The sequence below is a fragment of the Gopherus evgoodei genome, chromosome 2 (genome assembly GCF_007399415.2).
Source record: "Gopherus evgoodei ecotype Sinaloan lineage chromosome 2, rGopEvg1_v1.p, whole genome shotgun sequence".
Taxonomy (NCBI): Eukaryota; Metazoa; Chordata; order Testudines; family Testudinidae; genus Gopherus; species Gopherus evgoodei.
Genome location: NC_044323.1, coordinates 157,508,777 through 157,516,861, shown reverse-complemented (window position 1 = coordinate 157,516,861; position 8,085 = coordinate 157,508,777). Strand labels below are relative to the sequence as shown.

Sequence of the window (8,085 nt, the reverse complement as noted above, 5' to 3'; positions counted from 1 at the left end):
GCAAGCTCCTCCGCCCCTGAGACTGCTCGCTGCAGTCCTCAGGGGGACCCCGTTACTCCAACAATCCTTCTCGCTGGTCACACACTCCCAGAGGTTAACTGCCCCCTGAAACCGTCCCACTCTGAGCCTTCAGCACGCCTGGTCCTCATTATCCCTCCTTTGTTTTACTGCTCCCCAGTCACTTACTGCAAGCAGCGCCATTCACGGGGTGCAGTACGTCCTGCCGCTGCCACCAGTTGTCACAGAGTCACTGGGCGATGCTCTGGAACTGCTCCCCACCAAGCCACTCAGGACTTGGGGGAGCCTCCTCTCCCTTGGAGCAGACTTGTTCAGGGCAAGAAGCTCACACAGCTTCACCTCCTGGGTCTCTCCTTGGAGCATTCAGCATCCTCTGCCCCTCCGTGCGCTTCCCACAGCGAGTCCACCCCAGCAGGGTCCTGGGGAAGCCACCGGGTTTTGCACCCCCACTTTGCAGTCAGATGTGACTCTCAGCCAGCCAGTAAAACAGAGGTTTATTCGATGACAGGAACAGGGTCTAAAACAGAGCTTGTAGGTACAGCGAACCGGATCCCTCGGCTGGGTCCATTCTGGGGGGCAGTGAGCCAGACCCCCAGGTCTGCCCTCCACCCTTGACCCCAGCCAGCTCCAGACTAACAACCCCTCCCAGCCCCTCCTCTCTCCTCAGCTCCTTTCCTGGGCCAGGAGGTCACCTGATCCCTTTGTCTCCAACACCTTCAGCTGGCACCTTTGCAGAGGAGGGGCCCAGGCCATCAGTTGCTAGGAGACAGTGTGTCAGGCATTTAGGTGCACTGGCCCTTTGCTCTGCCAGATACTTAAGAACTGCCATGGGGACACTGAGGCACCAACACAGTATTCAGAGCACACTTCGTCACAATTGCCAACTCCAAATGCTCAAAAATCATGAGTCAGGCTTGCCAAAATCATGAGATTGGCTTTAAAATCATGAGATGATGTAAAAATAATAGATTAGGTGTTCTTTTTATTTGCCTTCTGCTTTTTGGGCCTTTAGGGTGCACTGGGGGGGGGTTCACATTTTGAAGTTTTCTCCGCAGCCACAAGGGCTAGAAACTTACTTTTTCTTTAAGGATGAAAACTGACATCATCACATCTCCGCTTGACTCCAGGAGCTGGGGCTTTAAAGAAAACAATCATTATCACGAGACTCATGACAGTGTCATGAGAATTGGGAGAGAAACCCTGGAGCTCACCAGACTGAAGAGATCTGGGATGGAGATTGACAGAGGGTCACATCCCATAGCTCGTAGTCAGGCAGAGCACCCCTGGACTTTGGTGGATTAAGAATCGGAGCCCTTAGGCTGCTTGCAGGAACTGGACCTGAGGGTGAAGCAGGGCTTGTTTCTGAGGCTGTCCAGTTTGCAGAGGGTAGAGTTGGCCCACAGGCCGAGATTGGGCTGTTTGCAGGGGCTGCAGTGGGCATAGGGGCTGAGGACAGGCAGGCTGTAGTGACTGCAGCTGGGGCACTGGGCTGAGGCCAGGCAGTTTGAATTGGCAGGATTCAGAACAGGGGCTGTAGGTGGGGCCCCAGGGCTGATGCCAAGCAGTTTGCAGAGGCCGAACTTAGAGGATCTGCAGGTTGCTCAGAGGAGAGCTCCCTTCTGGAGCAAGCAGCAAGAGTGCAGACAGTGCAGGACTGAAGCAAACATGGCTGTGTGCCTGGGCTCTCTCTTGAAGTACAACACTTCCCAGCCCTCTGATGGTTGCAGTTTTGGGCAGATCATGGTCATGAAGTTTCATGGTTAAATTCCCATCTTCTCACCCTCAAGTACATTGCCACTTGGACCTGAAAACAGCACGCTGCCTCCTGTGAGAACATACTGTACCTGTGACTAAGCATCAGGTGACTGCCCAGCACACCGGGCCAGCGAGGCCCCAGGGCATGGCAGCATCTCAATTAGAAGGTGAGGTAACAGCTGCACCAGCAGAAAACAACCTGTATGTGTTCAGTGGTGGCACATTTCTGTCTGCTGTCCATTGAATCAGTGGCAACCTATGTCCTCATCTGACACCGATAATTTATGGAACTGTCTCCGTTGTTCTGGTGTGACGGTCACAGACAGACCCAGGGACTGGCAAGTACACCTCTGTGTCTGACCGGCTTCTCAACATCTCACCAGAGGAGGTTGTGCGTGGTCTCTGCCGGAAGCTACAGTCTAGCTGACTGTCATGGTTACTGCGAAAAAAATAAAATATTAGAAGTGAAACCTGCCACCTAAGGGAAGGAGGATCTCACAGTCACGACTCAGTGAATACCTGAGAGCAATGGACATCCATGGAGCCAGCATCGTGTACTGTCAGGACCAGGTGCCAGCTTGAGGATTTGCAAAGACAATAAAACCCCAAGAAAAGTCTCTGAATAGGGGACACCCTGGGGTAAGAAACAACAGTCTGTAACTGTAAATGAAGAGGTGAGGACCCAAGATTTTATCCATTACAGAGGAGAGACTACCAGCCAGGGCGTCTCATGAAAGGTAAATCCCTGCTGTCTGGACTGGACAAGCTCTGTAAGGACTGACCATTGAGTGAGAAATGCCTTATTAGACAGGAAAGTAACTTGTTAATAAGGATAGTTTATAGATTACATTGTATGTGTTTCTTTGACCTGTAACCTTATGTTTCCAAATCCTTACGCTTGCTTTTATTTTGTATCTTTAAGTGATGTTAAATAAACTTCAGTGCCTTGAACTAAGTTGTGTGTTGAACTGAACGAAACTAATAAACTGGGGTGCACTGCTCCCACAGAGGCAGTGGATCCATGTGCCTTATGTGTGAGCAGAAGGTGAGGGACCGGGCCCTTGAGAATAGCAAAGTGGGGTGTGCTAATTGCTAATCTGCAGAAGAAGAATAGAATGGGCCTTGCAGAGCCTGTGTTGCTAGTTGCTGGTGGCTGGGGAGAGATTCCCCGGGGAGGGCACAGACACGGTTCCTTCCTGCTGTGAATGAGTGTTGGTGATTCACCCCAGAATTTGGTTAACACAAAGTGTTAGAATTGGTTCTTAGAAATTTCCCATCACATTTCTGTCTTGCACTGATTTGATAACTACCCATTGCCCATTATCTTATTATCACCTCCTGGTTCCCATTGACTCATCAGCATCTCTTTGTTCCCACTGACTCACCCTCCCCTTTCCATTACCTGGCCAATGGTCATCTCTCCATTCCCCTGGACTGGGGTGCATTAGCCTCAGCACCTAGAGCATGCAAGGTGAGAACAGAACCAGAACAAGGCAGAATGTGCCTTTGGAGGACGAGGGCTTTGGGGACAGCGGCCACTGAGCTGCAGGGAGTGCACTCTTCATGTAAGGTCTTGAGAGTGTGTGTCCGTTAAAATTCCCATAGTGTTAGAATATAAGTGTCAGCTGTGAGGTTGTGATAAGGGCTGATTCCATACATTTCCCCTGTTGGATACTGTGTTCCTTTTCATTTTATGTCCTGAAAGGGATGCTTTTGAATAGCTGCCCTGTTCTGTTCCAGAGGTGGTTAACTTTCAGTTGTAGGTGAAATGATGTACTTTGTAGGATCAGTCAGTAAAGTTTGTAAAGAGCTGTGGGATCCTATTGGATCTAATCTGTTCATCCATCCTGCCTTCCATACTATCCATCCATCCAGACAGATTATATCTACCTAGCCATCCCTCTTGCCTTCCCCTCTCTCTATCTAGAGGCAGTTGTGCCTAATGGATAGACCACTGGACTGGGATTTAGGAGACCTGGGTTCTATTCCTTGGTCTGCTTAGTGACCTTGGGTAAGTCACTTTGACTCTCTGTGCCTCAATTTTAGCATCTGTAAAATGGAGATCACGATATTGACCACCTTTGTAAAAGGCTTTAAGATCTACTGATAAGCGTTATGTAGGAGCTAGGTATTATCATCTATCTATAGCCCTATATAAGCATAATATCAGTTTCTCTCTCCCATTGTTCTTCTTCCTTTCTTTGTCTCATCCTGTTCCCCTAGATGTGATCTTCAAAGCAGGAAAAGAGCAGGCTGTAAACCCCTGAGCTGGATTGAATTTCTGTAAGTGGAAAATTCCTTTCTGTTGAGCGTAGATTCCGGCTCAACAGGTTTTGTTCCCAGCACTACTTTTTTTGGCTGATTCAAAAACTCATCCCTAGGGCATTTGTTCAGATCACATGGGCAGATGTATAAGAATGGAACTTACCTGCTCAGGCCAGTTAGTACTTCAAGGAACTGGGAGATCCTACCAGCTGTTCCTTGGACACAGGAAGACGGAGTGGAAGAGTGGAGAGATCGTACAGCCACATGCGTTAAGGCAGCAAGAAACAGCACACAGGTAGGGGTGCCGGGTGCATTACTTGGCTCTGAACCTTGGTTGCTGCTTTTAATGATTCTGCCTCCCTTTTTGCTGATGGTTCACCTGTATTTAAGGGGCCGATTCTGCTCCATACTTAAATAAATGGGAGTTCTGAGATGGAATTCAGCAGGAGTTAGGTCTTTCACTTGACTGGGTTGTGGGGGGTGGGTGGGTGGGGAGGTCTATGGTGCAACCTCCAACCACGAACTGATTCCTGGAGGGCGTGCGGAAGGGAGGTCTTTCTTTCTTTCTGGTAAAGCTGTGTTCTGCATGGATAGAAGTGACTCTTTAAAAGTGCTGGTGTGCATGGGGTGAAGGGACGTCTAGTAGTTCATATACCTGTGATGCAGATTCTGACGTACTGACCCGATCTTCCACTCCCATTGACTTCTGTGGGGGCTCAGCACCTTGCATGATAGGCCTTTTGATGAGATTTGACTGTCTGTGTACTCAGGGCCTGTGTGCTCCGTGTGCAGTTTAATATGTGTGGAATACTGGCAGTACTTTTGATTAAGGGAGTTTCCTCATTTTTATCAGGAAGCTAATAGTGCTGCATAGAGAACAGGCATCAGAGACAATCACCCCTGAACAATGCAAAGGGAGCCGAGAGGGACTGGTACATTAGGTCCAAACACCCCAGATGCTGAGGAAATTCTAGCCTCTCTGGAATGGGATGAGCCAGACAACTGATTCTGAGAAATTCAGAGTCCATCGCCAGGTTCTGTGGCTTGGTCCTAGCTCCCTGTCTGACAATAATACTCAGCTCTTAGAGTCAGTAGAGCTCAAATTGTTTTAGAAAAGTGGCTATTATTATCCCAGTGTTATAGATGGGGAAACTGAGGCATAGACTGGGGCTGTGACTTGCTCAAAGCCACTCAGTGTGACAGGAATAGAAACCACTGACTATGTTTCATCCAGCAGTTAAATCAGTTAAAAAAAAAAACTGTTAGAAGTAGCAGGGCTGTCTCAGCTCTTAGACTCCAGGAAGGATGATCTAGTGAATAGCGCATGGATGGAGGCTCGAGACCTGGGTTTGATTTTGGTTCAGCCACAGACTTTCTGTGTGACCCTGAGTAAGTCACTTAATTCCCCCTGTGCCTCAATTTGCCAGCTGTAAAAGGGGGTGACACTTCCCTATCTCCCAGGGATGTTGAGAGGATGAAATCCATTGATCCTTGCGAGGTGCTCAGATACTATGGAGATAAGAGCCATATAAGACAGACAGCAAGCGGTGTCATCCCTTGAACTTTGGAGAGAATAGGTTCTGGTTCTGCTCACCCTACCTGGGGAGCAGGAGAAAATCTCCAGCACTATCCGGAAGGGGAGGGAGAGGGTATGTTACAAAACTGAAGCCAGTGAGCCCAGGGAAAGGTTTAGTAGCAAAGGCTAAGAGGGCTCCTGGGCTTGTAGTCCGACAGGGAATTTTAAAAGACAATTTTAAAAGAAATATTTCAAATGCTTCAGGAGCCCTCAAATAGTGCGGATTATTCGCTAAAAGGTGTAGCCAATTGTTTGACTGCACTTGCGGTTCGTTCTTAAAAATGCTCAAGAGACCAAATAACCTTACTTAGACAAATGTATTGTCTAAAGAAAAACAGTATTTTTCTTCCTCTGGGAAGCAAATTCTCACCATGTGTTCTCCTTCCACAGGAGGTGTGCTTCCAAGATAGGCATTTCAGCTAGTCGTATTTATAGGATGGCTTCATAAATTACAACACTTTTTAACATTTCTAAAATCCAACCCACCAGTCTGGAAGAGTTGCTCAGTTTGTGGTCTTACTGTGCATTTTTCTTATCTCTGATTTGGACACTGCATTCCAAACCATTTGTGCGTGGAGGTACATCCCAACCTGTGCTCAGACACACCATTCACGCATCTTGGCTTTCACAGACTTCCTGTTTTCTAATGACAAAGCTTGACTTCAGCTTTGCAAAGTGTTGTGAGATACTTGACATGGGTGAGCAGAACTGTGGGGAGAGCATCATGCATTCAGTTAACATCACGTCCCAACATTTAGATATCTATATTAATAGATACCACCAGCTCAGGATTAAACAAAGACTGTGTGAATGGCTTGCCAACTACAAAAGCAGTTTCTCCTCCCTTGGTGTTCACACCTCAACTGCTAGAAGAGGGCCTTATCCTCCCTGACTGAACTAACCTCGTTATCTCTAGCCTGATTCTTGCCTGCATATTTATACCTGCCTCTGGAAGTTTCCACCACATGCGTCTGACGAAGCAGGTATTCACCCACGAAAGCTCATGCTCCAAAACGTCTGTTAGTCTATAAGATGCCACAGGACTCTTTGTTGCTTTTTACAGATCCAGACTAACACGGCTACCCCTCTGATATATTAATACTGTACACATAATATCTATTAATATGGCGTATACTCTGCCTAACGTGTATGTATTGGCTAACAATATTGGACCTGATCCTTATCCTATGGGAGTCTTTCCATGGATTTCAATGGCAGCAGAAGCAGGCCAGTTTGAAGCCTATCTAACTACTAGATATTACTGTTAACCTCATCCTCCATTGCCTTCTATTGTTTGTTACACTCACTTGTTGCCCCTTGTCTTGGGTTATATTGTAAGCTCTTTGGGGCAGAACCATGCCTTCCTATGAGTCTCTAGTCTAGGGGGTATAGCCTTATGGCCCTGATTTGGAATAGGTCTTATAGAACTAAAGTGGTTAATTGATGATTATTATTATACGTACAAAGTGCTTCCATTTTTGTGTGTGTTTGTTTTTACAAATAATAAGGCATTCAATTTAACAAATGCAGGCAGGGCCACCCGGGCGGGGCAAATGGGGCAATTTGCCTCATGCCCTGGGCCTTCCAGGGGCCTACTAGAGTTTTTCGGGGGCCCTGGAGCAGGGTCCTTCACTTGCTCCAGGGGCCCCGGAAAACTCTCGTGGGGCCCGGCCCCCCCCACCGCCGAATTACCACCGAAGCGGGACCCAACGCCCAAGTGCTGGGTCTTCGGCAGCAATTCAGAGGCAGGGGGCCCCCACTGCGGGTCTTCAGGGCACTTCGGTGGCGGGTCCTGGAGCGGAAGGACTCCCTGTAGCCAAATTACTGCTGAAGCAGGGGTCCCCTGCCGCTGAAGACCCCAGGGCCCCTGAATCCTCTGGGTGGCCCTGAATGCAGGACATATCTTAAAACCATTCATTCCCTTTTCCCTCCAAAATCCAGCCAACGGTCCTGATGCGCTTTGGCTTTTTAGGCAGAGGAGATGGTTTAACATCCTCCTCCAGCTTTTCCCACTCCCAGCTCTGTCATGGGATCATAGCCATTAGGGCCAGAGAGCTTTCTGGTTATGTCTAAACTGCAATTAAACACCCATGGCCGGCCTGTGTCAGCAGGACTGGGTCCCAGAGCTCAGGCTCCAGCCCAGGTCTGAATGTCTGCACTGTCATTTTACAGCCCAAGTCAGGGACACTGGCTAGCCATGGGTGTTTAACTGTAGTGTGAACATGTCTTCTGAGTCTGTGCCCGCCTTCAGTGGGAACTGCAGGTGCTAAGTGGCCTTCAAGCGATGGCAGGGGCAAGAAGAAAAGTAGGGGGTGTTATCTGGGACATTCAGAAGCAAACTGGAAGAAGGATTCTCTTCAGAGGCAGCTCTGCTTACCCTGCTTCCATTTCCTCTGCACATCTCTCCCCACAACTCTCTCAGCCTTTATTGCTATTGGAGACAGTTGCTTGGAAACAGAATCTTCATTTTT

The 8,085-nt window shown here is 48.4% G+C and overlaps 1 protein-coding gene across 1 annotated transcript in view; it reads left to right on the top strand.

The window, feature by feature from the left end:
* Positions 1-4,231: 4,231 nt before the first annotated feature.
* The window catches only part of RHOBTB2 (Rho related BTB domain containing 2), a 34,896-nt gene continuing 31,042 nt past the window's right edge, over positions 4,232-8,085 (top strand). The window contains exon 1 of the mRNA XM_030552054.1: positions 4,232-4,333. The gene's annotated coding sequence lies outside the window, so the exon portion shown is untranslated. The remainder of the gene's footprint in view (positions 4,334-8,085) is intronic.